The sequence below is a fragment of the Durio zibethinus genome, chromosome 27 (assembly GCF_047325235.1).
Source record: "Durio zibethinus cultivar Kanyao isolate XHJ-2024 chromosome 27, ASM4732523v1, whole genome shotgun sequence".
NCBI classification, from domain to species: domain Eukaryota; kingdom Viridiplantae; phylum Streptophyta; class Magnoliopsida; order Malvales; family Malvaceae; genus Durio; species Durio zibethinus.
This window is the reverse complement of record NC_143188.1, coordinates 2,796,690-2,817,276: the sequence shown is the minus strand read 5'-3', so window position 1 is coordinate 2,817,276 and position 20,587 is coordinate 2,796,690. Positions and strand designations below refer to the sequence as shown.

General features: G+C 28.3%; 2 pseudogenes across 1 annotated transcript; both read left to right on the top strand.

Annotated features, from left to right (window-relative positions):
• The first annotated feature begins 105 nt into the window (after positions 1-105).
• Positions 106-11,893, top strand: LOC111279337 (inorganic phosphate transporter 1-4 pseudogene; annotated as a pseudogene).
• LOC111279835 (inorganic phosphate transporter 1-4 pseudogene) lies at positions 11,576-15,042 on the top strand (annotated as a pseudogene). The gene is made up of 2 exons (XR_016334594.1): positions 11,576-11,715; positions 13,176-15,042. The product of XR_016334594.1 is annotated as an inorganic phosphate transporter 1-4 pseudogene (transcript).
• The last annotated feature ends 5,545 nt before the right edge of the window (positions 15,043-20,587 follow it).

Below are 20,587 nucleotides of genomic sequence, written 5' to 3'. Positions count from 1 at the left end.
GTCATGTTTGTTCTCCGATGTTTGTTCTCCGATTATATATGCGGGCTCTCTTGGTTCATTAATGAAAAATTGTTCAAATTTTCAAATACAATATTAATCTCTGCTAATCATTATGATAACCTGAATTCATATATCTCAAAGTGATTGCTTGTTGTTATGTAGGACAAATTGAGGAAGTTTAATAGCAGAATTTGCAATATCAAACCACATGGCTAGACAACAGTTGAAAGTGCTTAATGAAATTGATGTAGCCAGGATCCAATGGTACCATTTCAACGTGTTCTTGCTTACTGGGTTGGGATTGTTCACTGCGAAATATGATCTTTTCTGCATCTCCTTTGTCACCAAACTTCCAGGTCGTATATACTACCAGGTTGAACGAGGAGGAAGGCCTGGCATCTTACCTCGAAATGTGTCAACTGCTGTCTTGACTGCCGCAAACTGCGGTACTTTTTTTGGTCAAATCATTTTTGGGTGGCTTGGTGATAAGTTGGGTCGCAAAAAGGCCTATGGTATAACTCTGATCCTCATGTTGTATTCTCTCTAGCTTCAGGGCTGTCCTTCGGGAGCAGTTCAAAGGGTGTTATGGCAACCCCTGTTTCTTCAGGTTCTGGCTTGGTTTTGCTGTTGGTGGTGTCTATACCCTTTCAGCCACAATTATGTCTGAATATGCCAATAGAAGAACTCGTGGCAAATTTATTGCTGCTGTGTTTGCAATGCAAGGAGTTGTGTTTTTGGTTGCTGGAGTTGTGGGGCTTATTGTGGCAAGTGCCTTTGATCAAGCATTCAAGGCACCCTCGTACTTTGTTGATCCAAAACATTCAACAGTGCCTCAAGCCGACTGTGTTTGGCGCATAATTTTGATGTTTGGGGCCTTACCTGCTGCTTTTACTTTTGGAGAATGAAGGTCCCTGAAACTGCTCGTTACACTGTCCTTGTCGACCGGGATGCAAAACAGGCTGCAGCAGACATGTCAAAGCTCTTGATTTAGTTATTGAGTGGGAAGAAGAGAAGGTTAAAAAACTAGCAGAAAATCGAAAAGGTTCATTCGGCTTGTTTTCCAAGGAATTCTTGAAGTGCCATGGACTTCACTTGTTTGCAACTAGTTCCACTTGGTTCTTGTTGGATATTGCCTTCTACAGCCAACATTTATTCCAGAATGATATCCTCACTTCAATGGAATGGTTCCCCTTAGCTGCAAGAATGAATGCAATTGAGGAAGTCAACAAGATTGCCAAGGAACAAATATATATAACTTTAGCGGTACTATTCCTGGGCTATTATTCAGTCTGAAATTCATTGATAATTTAGTGAGGATTTGGATTCAATTAATCGGTTCCTTCTTCATGACTGTCTTCATGTTTGTTCTTGCTATACCTTACCATCATTGGGCCGAAAATTCGAGCAAAGAGGGTTTCATAATACTTTACTGCCTAATCTTTTTCTTTGCAAATTTTGGACCCAGTGTTACATCATTTGTTTTGCCAGCAGAGATTATCCCTGCAAGGCTAGGGTCAACCTGCCATGGTATATCAGCTGCAGCAGGAAAAGCTGGTGCCATAGTGGGTGCATTTGGATTCTTTTATGCTGTCCAACGCTCTGATCATAGAAGCGTCAGGAATTCGCTCATTATCTTGGCGTTTATCAATTTGCTTGGAATGTCATTTGCTTGCACTTTCTCGCTCCTAAAGATACTGCCTAACAGGTTGCCCTAATCCAAGAGAAGATCACTAGACGAGTTAACCGGTGAGAATAAAGAATTCGGTAATGAGACGGAACAACAAGCTAGTTCTGCTCGATCAATGTCTGTCTTTGCCGTTAACCCTGTCAGACGTCATTCTAATTTTTTTTTTTCTTTTACATAGGAGATGAGTAGAAGAATGAGTTGCATACGATAAAATTTGAATTTCATAGTTAATGGACGTAATCTCTTAAAAGGTATCAGGTTAATGTTGACTATTGTTATTGTTGTTTTGTCATTCAAAAAAAACTTTTTTTTTGTATTGCTAAGATCATAATAGCCAATTGAATATCATTGAACATTAATTTAAAGTTATATCAAAATTGATTTACTGATTTCACAAAAAAAATTCACATACATGTAAGCTTATAATTATCTAGCAAACTTACCTATAAATATTTGCAGCACGATTTAGGTGCATTTGCGTAATATACAAAGTTTTTTACTTATCCTCAATTCTTTGGTTAAGTGGTTAAGGCCCTTTTAAAAATACTAGTTTTTGATATATGCATGATGCATGTGTGATTTTTATTTTTAAAAATTTAATTTTATAAATAATTTTTTATACTATAATAATAATTATTATTATTATTGCTAATTATTTAAATAATTTTGATTTTAACAATTTTTTTTTATATTTTGGTAACCTCAGTTAAAAATTTCATAACCTTTGATAACATTTTGGTAACTTTTAATATAATTTTGATAATCTTAATTATTAGTTTGGTAACTTATAATATATTTTTTTAACCATTGATACATATTTGATAATTTTTTATTAAATTTTGGTAATCCCTTGATATAATTTTGATAACTTTTCATATAATTTTAGTAATCATTGATAAAATTTTTGCCATCATATATCTAATAATTTATTCCTACGGCATAGTGTAGGTTCCATTTTAGTATAAAATATATACTTTTTATATAATAACATTATTGCTTCATTCAAATTTAGAAATGTTTTATTAAATTTTTTTATTGAATAGGCTTACTGTAAGTTTATCCTAATCTCCCAAGATGAAAGTGCTAGTCTCATTTCTACTTGTAACCAAAGTTCAATCTCTGACAACTTCAAATATAAAAAATTATCAATGATTGATAATTAAATTATTATTGATTTACTATTATATTATCATATATTTACTATTAAGCTATCGATTCTATTATAACGTATAGATTCGTGGACCTATCGCTAGATATAGATTAGAGTAGTTACTACAAATATTTTTTGTTTAGGTGTGATTGGCTACCTAAAATGTATTCTAATCTACGAAAATAGATGTTAAGTTCGGGAATCAGTTATGCATGAGAAGGTTGTAGCACCCCCACAATACTCATCCAAAGAATGATACTAGTTTGATTTCAAATTATCCAAGCCTTTATCATTTTTATGATTTATCAAATAATTTAATATTGAAAATTAATCTTAAAATTGACTCAATAGTTTGGTAGCAATTTAAGATAATTTTCTCACCTCACGAGTATTCATGGAGACTAGTGTCCTACTCTAAAGAGGCTCCATCATTGAATTTATTAATTTTTATCCAATAAAAAAGTAAAGCCTCCCAAAGTAAAGCATCACAATGGTGTCCACCCAAAATACAAAATGCTAATTTAAATGACTGCCAACCTATTAGCTACTTATCTCAGATTAACGTATGGGCAGAGCATAGAGCATCGAAAATATGGACAGTATCAAAACTTGACATATTTGAAATAATGATGGTTCTTTTATTCTTAAACTATGAAAGAATTAAGGAGATCATTTTAACAAATACCTATAAAAAAGCTAGAAAAAAAAACTTACTATTGCACCATAAACACATCCGACTGCATATCCAATTGGCATACACATGTAGAATATTGCTAGCCATGCTATTTTATGATACAAAAGCAGAAAAAGAATAAGATTCAAAGGGATGACATCAACAATAAAGTTTCTAATTAAAAGAGATATAAACACAAAAGGCATGTTGCACATAACTCCCAAACTCAATAGTTAATAGCAAGATGACTGTGATCTATAGGTGTGACAAAATAATTAGATTGAATCTTGAAACTAAATTTTTTATAATAGGTCATACTAAAACAATTAACTTAATTTCTTGTTTTGACATTAAAAGCTTGAAGCTAGAACATCCTTTTTTTACCTTTTTCAATCATACCAATTTATGGAAAAAGCCCAAATTCCTTGACTTTTGGGATAAAATAACCCTTTTGCCACATTTAGATCTTTATTCAAATAAATAAGTAAGAGTATCTTAACACATATCAACTTTAGGATACATTAAATAAAAGAAATTCTTCTACAGATAAGTTATTAACATTGCAAGTGTAGTAGCCCAAACTTTAAAGTAATTAGTTCAAAACAAATGCAACTCCAATCCTAAACACACACATATAATTGAAACGGAATACATCTCAAAACCAGTATATTAAATCTGAATTTTCATTTTTGTTCCTTTAAATTTTCTTCAAAACAAGCTGAAATTTCAAATATCTATAAAAAAAATCATGAGAAATCAATTTGAAAAGAAAAAGTTGAAGAAAAATCGCACAATGTAATGAAAGAACACAAAACTGCAACTAACAACTAACTTGTAACCAAACATGAATTAATTTATCTACATCTAATTGATGCTAAAATAAGTGATCATAAACTGGAATTAAAAAGATCAATTAAGGAACCAAAAGGAAAACTGATTTGAAGAACAAAAAGTGCAAGAAAATACAAGAATTAACTAGAAACAACTAAAATATAAAGTGAAATTCAACCAAAACTCACTGAGTTAATCAAAGAAAAAATTAGGTCTAAAAGCTTACAATGAAAATGAACTTGAAATGAGCTAAGAAACAATTCATCAATCAAGTTTGCTACAAAATACAATAAAAAATTGTAGCAAAATAGAGAAAAATCAGCTTAATGAACTAGCAATTCGAGTGATACTCAAAATAGAGAAAAACAGAGCATTAACAATTAAATCTATCCAAACACCAAATGAATTCATGAAAATAAATGCAATAAATTAAAAAATAACAAGTAAACATGTAAAACTAAGAATGTAAGGTATGAAAGAATCAAATCGAACACCTAGAAGGAGAAAGGATCATCATTCATCAAGTTCTCATACATGGATTATTTTTGCCTTCTGGATTCACCCTTAACTTTGAAGAATTAATTGTACTTTTATAGATGGAATTTGAGGCTGAATTTTTATTGGATTATAGCCTTATGAACTAGGAATCTAGGAAAAATTTTTGAAGTAAATCAAGCTAGAATTCACTGAGTTTTGATCAAAAGACTAAAGATAGGTCAGGTGTACAGTTTTGAAATCAGATTTGAGTTCAACATGAATTTTACAAAATTTGAAAAGAAAATCATGAGAATTTGTAAATTTCATTATGAAAACCTTAAAGAACATCCAAAAAGAGTGTAGGAAACCTAAAATTATAACAAGATTCAATTAAGAAAACTGAAATTAAAAGCTATTTAGTTGGAAAGAAAATGAAAATGATAGCAGATCAAGTTCTGACAAAAAAAATGAAAGGTAAAATATCAGTGTTATGCTCTAAGTTGCACCAGCAAAGATATATGGAAAGCATAAACTTTTTATAAGACAGCTGATTAGTATAAAATATGGCTTAAACAAGGTTTAGGAAAATACGAACAAGCATAAACAAATATCATACAGACATTCATGTGAAACCATGGCCTCCCACTCCAAAACCTCTCAACTTCTGACAAATTATTAAAAGAAGTTCTTTTTGTAATAGAATACAAGATTCAAGTACATTATCATGAATTTATACTTTTATACAATTCTCTTGATTCGAAATATCTTCTTTCAAAACAATTACGTTTCCCACTTCCTCTCACACTCACCCAAGCACATTTAACACATTAAATCAAACAACAGGCAAAGATTTCTATATCAAACCAGTAGAGATAAAACAAGAATCAAGGCAACGCATTCACATATAGATATGAGATAAGTGAGAGCAACCATGTACTGGAGTACTCAAAGAGCTTTCTAGCAGCTGAAAAGATTATAAGAGCTATCTCAACACCACAAATAGTGGAAAGCTCATGAGCTTTCTTAAAAAGTCCTCATCTTCTTTTTGAGAAAGTCACCCATCTCGTTGCTATGTTGTCAATCTTCTTGAATTGAATTTTCTTTCTCATCACTCTCTTACAAGAAAAAAGCTAGAGAAAAAAAGAAAATTATAGAGAAGAAAGAAGGGGTTTCAATTTTGAAGAAAAATTTTAGCCACACTATTTTATTACGATAGCGGTGTTTACTTTAAAAAAATGTCACTATTTGCAAAAAGGATTATTAAAGGTGTTTCAGGCAAAAAACGCCTTTAATAATCCTCTTAAATTTTTTACAAGGGATTATTGAAGGTGTTTTTAGCAAAAAACGCATTCAATAATCATTTCAATTTTGATAAGGAGATTATTAAAGGTATTTTTGATCAAAAATACCTTCAATAATCCCCTCTAATTTTTTAAAAGAGATTATTGAAGGCGTTTTCTACAAAAAAAAAAAAAACGCCTTCAAATTCCCTTTAATTTTTTATAAGGGATTATTGAAGGCATTTCAAGCAAAAAACACCTTGAATAATTTGCTCATAAAATATAGTAGCAGCATTTTTTACTAGAAACGCCTTAAATAATTTCACTAAAAAATTGTAAATGATTTATTAAAGGCGTTTTTTGTCAAAAACGCCTTCAATAAATTTTCTTGTCAATAACTTTGCCAAAAATAGAGTAGCGTTGTTGGTTAAAGTATACGATTGTTAATCATAATGCCTTCAATAATCCCTTGAAAAATTTAAAAAATGCTGAAGGGAGGGATCAAACCTACAACCTTATGATTAAAGATCATATGCTCTAACCGTCAGTACTACTCTATTTTTGGTAGATTTATTGATAAGGAGATTTATTAAAGGCGTTTTTGACAAAAAATACCTTCAATAATCCTCTACAATTTTGTAAGGGAATTATTGAAGGCGTTTCTGACAGAAAACACATTCAATAATCACTTTTATTTTTTATGAGCAGATTATTTAAGGCGTTTTTTGCCTGAAAAGCCTTCAATAATTCCTTATCTATTTTTTATGAAGGAATTATTTAAGGCGTTTTCTGCAAAAAGACACCTTCAATAATCATTCCAATTTTTTAAAAAAGATTATTCAAGGTGTTTTAGTCGATAAACGCCGTTAATTTGTCTTTAATAGTGTTTATAAATACAAACATCACCATTTGAATATTTAGTGGCATTTTTAAAAAAAAAAAGTAACCTTAAGTTTTATAAAAACACAAAAGTTAGCAGTATTTTTAAGTCAAACACCACTACAAAATCGTTATAAAACCGTCACTAATCTTTCATTTTCTTGTAGTAACCAAAAAATAACACATGATTAATTAATATCATTTTTAAATAGATGTTATGAGAGTATTAATCTTTTTTTACGCATAACTATACTCTTAAATCCAACTCTATTTTTAAAAACCAAATATATTTTTGATAAACTTTAAATTCAATTTTTATTTTATTAAAAAGATAATCATTTTAAATGACTAATCATATCTAACAAAAATATTAATGATAACTCTTTGTTTTTTTCAATTTTTAAATTTTTACATCTTGTAATCTAATTCACAGATCTGTACATTGTTATAAATTATATTATACTAATTATAACCAATTATAATATGAAAAGTATTTTTATAATTATACTAAGATGATATTTTTATAATTACGATAAAAAAAATATTATAATAATTTTTAAAAAAAATTATTAATTAAAAAATAAAAATACAAAAATGCAAAAAAAGCCAATAAAATTGCGGTACATGGCACGCTATAAGCAAAGCTCTGTTCATCCTTATATCTACGGCATTTATATAAAGGATTTACATCGGTTGACTATAGAGTTAGTAATGCGTGTTGAAATTTTCCAACTCCTGCAAAATCAGGTTGGACGGGATAATAAATTAATAGACAAAAGAAACTACACAATTACATTTGTTTTCGGAATGGGCCATGCATGAAATAAATGAACGTGAGAAGATTTGTTCCCATTTAGAAAAAAAAAAAAAATTTTCCATATTTCTTTAACAAAGTTCTTTTCATAAGGAATTAAAGAAATTTCCATGTAGGTTCTACCTTGACTGCATGACATTTCCCTGTCTTTGATTTGGTTTTCTTTTTTTTTTTTCAATGAGAGGACAAATGGAATATGACGCCTTTACGCGTACGTAGAATTAGAGGCGTTCATAGACTAGAATCAATCCGGTCTATTGGACACAATCCTTAATTTTTTAAAAATATATTAAAATTTAAAAAACTATGAAAATATTAATATTATAATTTTTAAATCAAATTAAATTAACAAAATATTTTTTAATAATTTAATATTTCGAATTCTAAACTAAAAAATTCTTACCTAATACTCCATCGAGTCAAACTTGACTCACGAACCAAACAAATAATTTCATCCGTGTAGAAATTTACTTGAAATAGTTGTCCATATAGTTGTACCGCTAAATATTTTGCATAATATTTTAATAAACAAAATTAATAAATTAAATTTTATATTTTATAAATTTAAAGTCGGTTATATAAAAAATAAAAAAAAGTATGTTAAATCGTAATTTTAAATTTTTTTACATAATATTTTAATAAAATTAAAAACATAAAGTGAAAAAATTACACTCAATTTAAAAATAATCATAAACGTGATCTACCATTCCAAGTACATCAGCTATACATCAGGATCTTACCCTTTATTTTTCATTTTTTTTCTTGCAAGTGAGACAGTAATTCACACGGGTTGTCCACTGTACAAGACTCTTCGTTGAGACGTTGAACCCTTTTGTCTTAACGCGACTGGGCAGCATCCTAATACACGCTTAATTGTCATCTAGACTTGGTGACAACTTGGTTTAAAATTTTTGTTTCTTAATGGAAAGACAAGTGTAGCTGTCTTTATTTCAAAATAAAAATACAAATATCGGAATACATAATATAAAATAAATATTAATAATTAGGAAATATTGATTATGAAATTATTTTCCAAGTGAGTTTCCAAGAAATTGGTATGGAAGAATGACAACTGTATCTATTTCTTGTCACAACATTCATGATTTGAGTGGGATTGGGACTAATGGGGTAAACATAAAAAGTGAAATCAGCCGAATTTAATTAATTTTCTTATACTTTAAGTTATAATAATTAAATTTTGAATATAAAATTTTCAATTCTAAAATCGTTTCTATTATTATTGAATTAACATGTCATGGGTAAATTTAATTAATTTTTTTATATTATAATTATAATTATAATAAATTGAATAATAAATTATTACATTATAATCAAATTATGATTACTAAATAATCAATTAACAAATTATAACATAATTTAACAATTAAATAAGATTTAAACCTAAGACCTTAAAATTTTAAAATCTCTTTCTTGACATTCAACCAAATTCTCATTGAAAATTTAATTAATAATAAATTAGATATTGTTTGGCAAAATTTTAAATAAAAAAGACAAACCAATAAAACTCATTTTAAGCATTGTTATTTTCCAAACAAAATTGAATGAAAACGTGTACGTTTAAATCGTATATGAATACAATTAGGATAAGAGTGACACAAGCTATAATTGTTTTGTAAAAAGTAGCATTATCCTTTCCCCAAAGATTGGCCATAATTAAAAAAAAAAAAAACCATCAATTTTGCTTTTGGATTTTACTAGGATCATATTGACAATGTCGTGTATTACCTTACAAAAAATTATTATATATAAATATAAATGGTTAAGGAATTTATGATTTATATTCTTTACATATCTTCGAAAATGCCCAATGCAGTAAATATTCCGTACGTTCTCACTCGTCAATTTTTGGTGCCAAATTATTAATTGATTAATTCATTAATTTGATACCTCCATTTTGACATTTTCTTTTTGATGGTAATTATTAAAAATTAAAATTATTTTTATTAATAATTAAAAATATAAAACAAAGGAGCACCTTTATGGATTTTTTATAAAATTATGTTCATATATATATATATATATATATATAAAATAAGCTTTTTATGTATCTGCTAACACTCATATGATTTGTTTGTAAAATATTTAACTTTTAATATCTAATATGATTTGTTTGTAAAATAAAAGGCTAAGGAGATGTCTAATATATTGTGGCTACTCTTTGAATAAGAAACCATACGTTAATCAACTATGTTAAATGTTCGGGTGTCGTCAAATTAAGACTTAAAATAACATTGTTTGGTTGATTTTCATGTTTGGCAAGGATCCAGTTGTAGTGGGAATGGAATGTAGCCTCAAGTCTTTTCCTGGAGAAAAACAGAAGGGGTTGTTTCACATATATGCAAGTGACTCTTAATTTCTTTTTTGGTGTGATATTGATTCAAGAAAATGGCAATCAGTTTACTTTTCTTTGCCTTCAAAAAATAAAAATGGATCCGTTTGCCTTTAATTAATCACACTTTTATTTATATGCCAACAGCACGACCAAGAACATGATTCTTTTCATCACCCATCAGTTCTATAACATGCAAAAATAAAAAGAAAGCATTATGAAAGCTTTGAATTATAAAAATAAATTACACATAAATCTCAATAGGAAAGTCATTCTCTCGTTTACAATTACATATATTCTTAAAAGTATATATTATTTACTTTAATGTTAAATCTTTCAAAAAAATTATTTATAAGTATTGAAATTATAACTATTGGTCTCTTAAACATTTATTAATTTAGTATCAAGCTAAGCACATGATTTCGATACGTATTTAATATCAAATTGAATTCTCAATAATAAAATCACTCCTTTTATGGGACTAGTAGATTATAATGTCTGACCCTATCGAACCGATTTTCGATTCTTCTACATAATCTTCGATCCCATTATTAAAATAGTAAGTAGCAACGATAGCTTGTACATTTAGTGTACTATTAATCATCCAGAAGTGTTCTCAACTGCTCCATATTCCCAAAATAGGATAAAATAAGGATGCCAGAGAACAATTGACACTGAGAGACGGTAATTTCTTATTTCTCAACGACTCCATATTCTAAAAATAGGATAAAATAAGGAAGCAAATGAATAATTGGTATTGAGAGACAGTAATTTCTTAATTATTTTCTCACTTTTTTGTATGCATACGTAACACTATTTTTAAACTTCATTGTAGAAAAGGTTGGGATTCGGGACCACAGCCTTTATCCAAGCGAACAATTATAATTGAGTTCATGTAATAATCCAAAAAAAAAAATATTGAGATAATATTGTAAATTAATTTGCACCACATATGGCATTCACTTTATGTATAGAAATGTTAGTTTGTAATCAGTAATTGTGGGTTTTTACTTTCTCCAAAAGAGATGTCTATATGCTTCATCCATGGGGACATGTCCTATTACCAAATATTAATCATGCAATATAAATTCCTAATTCCATGTTCTGATTGATATATGGTGGATTATAGATATATGACAAATAATTTTTTTATTAAAGAAATCATAGTACAAAGATTAAAAAAATTATAAATATTTAAATTTATATTTTAAAAGATAATTGCAGAAATCAATCCAACCCCATGTACATGGCATCACCGTCTGTAATAAATTGGCATCTTTCATTAGAGATGGTTGATCAATAATGGAGAGGAAATATCCAAGCAAAAAAAGTGAAGGAGAGAGTTAATGTTGACAACGACAACGGAAAAGAAGGAAGACTTGCAAACGAGTTGACTTGAAAAAAATATATATATAGAGTATATCCCATTGGATTCCTTACATGTGAATTCTTTCACATTCATAAAACTGGCCAGTTCCTAGTTTTATTCATTCACCAAATTTACTTCTTCATCTCACAGCTTCTCTTCATCTCACAGCTTCTCTTCCTCCAGAGCATTACCGTTGAAGAAACAGGTTAGTCATGTCTGGTCATGAAGCTGGAAACTTTTTCTTAATTTTAATAATAATAAAATTGATTCTGACATGAAAAAGAGCTCCCAGTTCCTGGGTTTTTGGAACTTGCTCAGCTTGTGCTAGTTTCTGTTCGACATATTCCAGGACCACTTTAGGAACTGGAATTAGCACGAACTGATGGTGGTAGGGCAGGAATTCCAGAAAAGGCAACATACTAACACAGAACTCCCTCACTTTAACTTGCTGCCTCCATTTTCCCTTTTGTTATTATTATTATGATTTACACTTTTAACTTAGTAGGAGCCTTTTCTTGAGTTTGATTTACGCTTTTATGTTTAACTCTTTTCCATCTCTACTGTTGTTTTGTGTCCAAAACTCCAAATAGATGGTATAGCACAAGGAGAAAAGAAAATTTTGTTTCTGGCTTTCTGCAACTACTTTTTTTTCTTTGATTTTTATGGCATTGAGATTAATACAAGAATTCGAGGATTTCCTGGTAATTAAGCTCTGGTTGCGAAGGCCCTTCTTATTACTATGGTTGAATTTGCTTATTTTTCCCTGGTAAGAAGTTCAAGGAAAAGGAGGGTTTCCCATTTTTGTTTCTTCTTATGTGGTTTGGGTGAAGGTCGGTGGGGGTGGGTGGGGGTGGGTGAGGCTGTCTGGTTTTGCATAGTGGTTCAGTTCATGAGCATGCAACAGTACACACATGAGAAGAAAATTGGGAACTGGGTCTTAAGATTTCAAAATTTTTTACCCCAAATTCATTGATCTTCTGGAATTGCAAAGCGGCCCAATAAGACCTCATGAGTCATGATTTCATCATTCTCTTCTCAAATTTGTTATTCATTTAGTCATTTTCGGAGTTAGTCCTAATAGCAATTTTTTTCATCAAGCTGTCTTGGCCTGGAATAGATAGTGATATTTGAAGACTCGTTGACTAAAAATTTTTGGTTAGAAGATTATTATTATTGGGTAATACTAGTTTTTTAGCACCGATGTGGGGTTTAGTTCACCCACCCTTCTTCCCATGTATTAATCAAGTCAAAAATAAACAAGTAAGGTTTTTAAACAATAAATTCCATGAGTTTATTGGCCAAAAAAAATTCCATGGGTTTGGTGATCTGAAATAATATAGTACTACCATGTAATTTCTCCTTTGGTACAGTAAAAATGTTTTAGTTATCGAGATAAAATTTGTGAAACTTGTAAAACTCTGCATAGCAGAAGTAAAAACAGGAATTCCAACATGTTTTCTCCTGTAATGGGCTATAACTAGGTACAATAGGCTGTGGGGTGAATTGAATGATTGCCCATGGAATCAGCACATTTTAAAAGGAGATCCAAAAAGATTCTCTGTCAATTGGATTCTGTTTTTTTTCATGGAGAATCGATTTTAGATATAATTTATGATTTCCATCCATTATCAATTTCAGTTAATATCCCAATTGTTCTTCTTGCAGTATTGTGGAGGGAGTTTGATACTGTAATTTGGAATATCCAGCCATGGCTAGAGAACAGTTAGGAGTGCTTAATGCCCTCGATGCAGCCAAGACACAATGGTATCATTTCACTGCAATTGTTATTGCAGGGATGGGGTTTTTCACTGATGCTTACGATCTGTTTTGCATCTCCTTAGTCACCAAATTACTAGGCCGTATATACTACCATCGTGATCATGCACCAAAGCCAGGCACATTACCTCCAGGAGTAGCAGCTGCTGTCAATGGTGTCGCTTTTGTTGGCACTTTATCTGGCCAACTGTTTTTTGGGTGGCTTGGTGACAAATTGGGCCGGAAAAAGGTCTATGGTATAACTTTGCTGCTCATGGTTGTGTGCTCTATTGCCTCAGGGCTGTCATTTGGAAGCAGTCCAAAGGGTGTTATGGCTACCCTTTGTTTCTTCAGGTTCTGGCTTGGTTTTGGTATTGGTGGTGACTATCCTCTTTCAGCCACAATTATGTCTGAATATGCTAACAAAAAGACTCGTGGAGCATTTATCGCTGCAGTTTTTGCAATGCAAGGGTTTGGGATTTTGGGTGGTGGAATTGTGGCTCTTATTGTCTCTTCTTCCTTTGATCATGTATTCAAGGCGCCTGCCTACTCAGCCAATGCAGCAGCCTCAACAGTGCCTCAAGCTGACTATGTTTGGCGTATAATTTTGATGTTTGGTGCATTCCCTGCTGCTCTTACTTACTATTGGCGAATGAAGATGCCGGAAACTGCTCGATACACAGCCCTTATTGCCAAGAACGCAAAACAGGCTGCAGCAGACATGTCAAAAGTATTGAATGTGGATCTTCAAGCAGAAGAAGATAAGGTTATAAAGTTGGTAGTAAGTCAATCAAATTCCTTTGGCTTGTTCTCTAGGGAATTCTTGAAGCGCCATGGACTTCATTTGCTTGGAACTACTTCCACTTGGTTCTTGTTGGACATTGCATTTTACAGCCAAAATCTATTCCAAAAGGACATCTTCAGTGCAATTGGATGGATTCCCCCAGCCGAAAAAATGAATGCGATGCATGAGGTCTACAAGATTGCAAGAGCACAAACATTAATAGCCCTATGCAGTACGGTTCCAGGGTATTGGTTCACGGTGGCTTTCATTGATGTCATCGGAAGATTTGCTATTCAATTGATGGGTTTCTTCTTCATGACAGTTTTCATGTTTGCTCTTGCCATACCATACCATCACTGGACCTTGAAACCCAACAGAATTGGTTTTGTAATAATGTACTCCCTAACCTTCTTCTTTGCCAATTTTGGACCCAATGCTACAACATTTGTTGTGCCAGCTGAGATCTTTCCCGCAAGACTAAGGTCAACCTGTCATGGTATATCAGCTGCAGCTGGGAAAGCTGGTGCAATTGTGGGTGCATTTGGGTTCTTATATGCTGCTCAAAACAGAGATCCAAAGAAGACAGATGCAGGCTACCCACCAGGCATTGGAGTCAGATACTCGCTTATTATGCTTGGGGTCATCAATTTCTTTGGAATGCTATTTACTCTCTTGGTGCCTGAATCAAAGGGTAAATCACTTGAAGAGTTAACAGGTGAGAATGAGGATGAAGGTGGTGACACAGAACTACAAACTGGTCCTGCTAGAACTGTTCCTGTGTGATTTTTACACTAATCGCAGAAGTTCTTATCAAGTTATATGGAGTTTCATAGTGACTTTTAACTTCTTGTTGGTTTTACGAATTTACTGTTTGAGAAAGATGCTATAATCTATATGTATACTTGGTATTAAATTTTTTTTCATTTTGTACTATATTTTGTTTATCTGTCCTACTGTATTTTCAAATAAATATATGTCCTTGTTTGGCGATTACTAATAGCTCAATCTGCATCCAAATTCAAGAGCCACTTTCATTTTATTGTATTCATAAAGCACAGTCCTGAGTGAGCATTATGCAACTGAACATGCAAAAACACTTCTTTTAATTCCCTATTTCTTTTATTAACCAACATTAAGTTTTTCCTATCAGAGACAAAGTAATACTATATCATTGAACCCCCAAAACAAATGAAAGACAGAAACATCTAGAAAAGGTGAGCCTTATCACATACGAGAAGACCCTCTGTCTATAAATTCTTTCTTTCTTTTATTCCTGTAAAGCCTATATACTTAAACTGTAATTTTTACTATTTTTTTAAAGCTAATTTTTATTATCTTTTAGTCATTGTTCAAAATAGAATCTATTAATTTTATAACTTAAAAATTTTAAGTTTATTTTTTTTTTTTTTTTTACATATCAAATTTTGTTTAGATTTAATTTTCTCTTCAGTTATCTTAAATGCGCACTTCCTTATGGTGCATTTAAAATTTTATCTATTTCTATATAACGAATCAGTACATTCAAATTTTTATTTTTTGTATAATTTAAATAATTATTTATACCTCATAAGTGATTAACTCGGTTAATAAGATAAAACAATCTTATCCATGTTGAGAAATAAATTTTTAAAATCTATGAAAAAAAATTAAATTCAAATAAATATAAAAATATCTTTAATCGTACTAAAATAAATAAATAAATAAATCCTCATTAATAAAATATTACGTGTATGAATTGAAAGATAAATTAAGATTAAAGTTGACAGATCAATATGATCCAATCAATTTTAATTTGACTTAGCATCATGAGATAATTTTTTTTTTAAATCAAATTTTGAGTCAAATCGAATTCGAGTTAATTTGATCCAATTTAATATTATATAAAAATTATATTTTTTAATTTTATTTATATATATTTATATAATTATATATTTATATATTTTATATTTAAAAAATAATAATTTATTAATTTCGAGTCGAATCAAATAAGATATAATTTATATAATATCAAATCGAGTATGAATATAAAAAATAAAAAAATTTGAATCAGATCAAATTTAAATTTTTTAATTATAAAATCAGATCAAATGAATAAAAATTTATTTCGATAGTTGTCGATAGTAATATTTAAGATTGAAAAAGTGAAGTTAAAAAACGAAAAAAATGAATTGATTAAAGTTCAATCAAAGCAATTATTTCTTTTCTATTTGATCATGATTACTGTACTTTCAACTTGATTTTTTTTATCATCATAACTTCCAACTTGAAGACCCCCACTGATCAACACAAAATTGCACTTTCGTTTTGCCGCATCCATTTTTTTATCTAAAATTGATAAAATAATTTACTTTTAATTATAATAAACTATTTAATATAATATTTAAATTTAAAATTTTTTAATATGATATTTAACTTATAAATTTATTAATTAATTTGATATTAATTTTTAATATGATTAATCTTAATGTGATTTTGCTTGAATGTGATACTAATTTTAATATAACTAATTTTAAATAATAATATATATTATATAAATAATTTTTTAAATATTATATTAATTAATAGATTTATAATTTAAATATTTTATTAAAATTTTTTAAAAATTAAATATTATGTTAAATATTTTTCTATAATTCATGACATATTAATAACATTAATTTTTATTAACTTATTAAAGTATTTTATTATTTTGAATTTGAATTTGAATTTTTTTAGGAAAAAAAAAAAAACCCAAACTCAGTGTCCAAAGACTATTCAACTCTTGTTCTTCTCTCAAGCATAACGACAGGCCGCAACTTTTGACTTTCTTGGCATGGGACCAAACTAAATAATTTCTAAAGTATTCTCCGTCGAAATGGTTCCCCCAAAAATTATGACACACTTTATTTGATATTTCATTGGATTTTTTAGACCACTGGAGATTGGGCCAAATCACAAATTTTCTTTTAACTAATTTTGTTATCTACCTGCTAATTTTGTTAAAGAATTTCAATTTTTTTAATTCAAGGATAGAATAATTATTATTTTTTGTTATATTTATAATTATATATTATCAAATCACTTAATTTTTTATCTTTAATAAAAAATAATATTATTGTGTTTTATTATCCTTAGATTTATTAATTATCAGATTACTTAATTTTTTTTTTCATAAATGTAATATCGTTTTTTATCAAATTGCTATTATTTTGTTATTCTTCATTTATTAGTTCTCAAATTACTTAATTTCTCACTCTTTTTAATAAAAAGAAGTATTAATGCATTTTATTATTCTTACATTTTATTTATATTTTTTTATCAAATTACTTAATTTTATTCTAAATAATAAAAATCATATTACAACTTATTGTTAATTTTTACATAGACTAGTTATAATTACACAATTTATTAATAGAAAATAAAAAATTGTATTATCACTTAATATTATTTTGTTTACATCTATTTATAAAAAATATTATCATTTTTGTTATATAAATAATGAAGGTAATTAACCAGTCGGAAGCTTTTGAAAAGCTCTCTAAAGGAGACCTTACCCTAGAACCACCCATATGCTTCACAAATTGCTTATATATAAACTTTGAATTTAATCAATTAATCATCTTCAGTTTCTTGATCTAGTGATCAAAAAAGTTTTAAGAAGACATCCAGATTGAAGTTCGACCTCAACCTCCCTCTTTTCTCTTGTTGTAAGGCTCTGCTCTCTTTAAAAAAAAAAAAAATGATAAGCTAATTTATAGCAAAAAGGAAAATATATTAAAGTTAATAATAACAATTATATTTTAAAAAAAGAAATATATTTTTTGGGTATATAAAGAAGTAATATTTTGATTATATTAAACAAATGCTTTTGACAATATAAAAGTGTTTTTTATTTTTTATGGATTTTACCATAATATTTAGAAAAAAAATTTTGTTTCTCTCTCTATTTTGGTTTTTTTTATTGTAGTTTTATGTGCCAAAAAAATAAATGGCTTTAAGAAAAGTCAACTATTTGGATTCGATTGGGGTGCTTGATTTTGTAATGAAATTCTACAAGAATTTCATAATTACAGAAATTTTTACATGCCCTAGCATAAAGGAATATAGAATATGAATAGTTTTCTAATCCCCATGAATAGAATAATACCACAATCTTGTTTAAGGAATGTGCCCACTCTTCTTAATTTCCATCATTCTATCCTTTCAACCATTCAAAGCATACCAAGGGAAAAAGAAAAAAAAAAAAAAAAAAAGAAAAACCCCTCTAGCATGTTAATTTAGGTGTGTTAATATAATGCTATGTTTATGTTGAGAAAAAAATAATTCATAATTTTCCAATATTAAAAAAATCATAATTTGATGTGAGAAACTTAATCAGATAATTAATTATATAAATTATTTAATTGTTTTGAATAACCAAATCGGTGTAAATTTACTCAAAATCATTTAACAATGTAACAAGAAGGATAAAAAAAAGAAGAAAATAAATTTTTTTAATCTAATAATTGAAGTTATAATTGTACATGTTATTTTCATAATTCAATCATTAAATTAATTTTTTTATTATATATGATAATTTATGTATTTGTATTTATTTATTTTGTGCATAAAACATATAAAACATAAAAATTATCATGTCATATTTCATATTCATAGTCAAATATAAAATATATATTTTTTATTTTTCAAATTCATATACATTTTTATTAAATTTTTAAATTTAATTATTTTTTTCTCTTATCATATCATTATATTTAAAATTGTCAAATTTATTTTATATAAAAGGAGAAGTTGGATTTTATCTGTGGCTTATTGCGTTAGGGGCATGAGCAACTCAGAGTTGACCGACGACTTGGATAGCTTAGAATTTAAAGTTATCCACATAAAAATGGTTAGGTTTGTTCACCAAGTGACACCCCATGTCCCCTTCATTGATTTCACTTTCTAACAAAAGACAAACCGAGTTGAAGAAGACTTTCACTACTAGTAGAATCGTAGACCACCAGAATTGGGGCAAGAAGACGGAGACAAAGGCAGATATCGATTTATGCAGAGTTTGCAAACAAAATCACTTTTAAGATTCTATTTGTTTGGAAAAAATTATTTTAAAAAAATGCTTGTTTTTGACAGCTATCTCCACCTTCTAAAAACAATTTTAATTTTATGAAAAATAAATAATTGAAATTTCATTTTTACTTTTATTAAAATTCAAAGATTTATTCGAGCAACTTGCCAAAAAAAATTTATTGATTGTAATTATAATGAAATAAGGTTTTATAAATTTTAATTTTATGAAAAATTAAATGATTGAAAGTTCATTTTTATTTTTATTAAAATTCAAAGATTTATTTGAGCATCTTACCAAAAAAAAAAAGTGAATTTTTTATATGTAACGTACAACTAAGTTTAATTTATTTTAGATTCTTATTTAGTTAGAAAAATTGAATGGAGAAGTTAGCTAACAAATATTATAGACTTAAATTCTAGATTTAATTATTTATTTTATTGATTTTGATATTAATTATCTATAAGATAGAAACAAAGCAAATAAACTGAAAATCCAATCATGTTATAGTGACACATGTTTGATCAATAAGTCCTAATTCATAATGCTAATGAAAATAATTATAATAATTAAATAATATAATAAAATATATATATATGACTTTTTTATATTTGAGATTATAAAAATTAAATTCTAATCACTGAAATTAAAAATTCAACACTAATAATAAATGCAATATTAAAACTTTATATGAAGTTTAAAAAAAAAAAAAGAACAAAGAGATTTATTATTTATGATGAAAAAAGTTAAGGTGGTTACTGGTTTTTTGAAAAAAAAAAAAATTGAAAAGCACCATTGTTGGCTAGAACTCATTAATTTATCAATATAATCCATAATATAAAAATTTTATAACATAAATTAATTGTAAAAAAATCTTAGTGAAATAACATAGTACCAAAATAAAGTTACAAACAAAGTAATAAGTTAAATAAAATCTACTTCTTCCATCTCAATTTGTTTGTCTTATATAGATTCTTACTGAATTTAAAAAAAAAAAAATTGACTTCAATATATTTAATATTAAATTAAAATTTTTTATAAAATTAAAGGTTTATAATTTTAATGTTAAAAAATAAAAAAATCATAAAATATAATTTTAAAATATAAAAAATGGGATAGAGGGAGTAAAGTTATATAACATAATTTTGGAATATCATATATAAAGAACATGGGATAAAGGGAGTAATCGTTATAGAAGTATTAGATCAATTGAATTATAAATGTATTGTTATCATTAATATTAATTTCTTCATAATAATTCGTTGATAGAATAGTAGATTATGCAAATAAAAATAGTATGAAAAAAGAATTAAGTACAAGTTAAGAAAAATAAAAAAGTCAATAATCTGAAAAAAAAAAAAAAAAAAAAAAAAAAAACCCTTTTAAGCCTACGCTGCTCAAAGAAAGAAGAAAACAAAAACAAGAAGGACAAAAATTCTAGTGGGAGTTGTACAGAGGGGCAAAATAGGAAATGCACTGTTATTTTAACAGTAT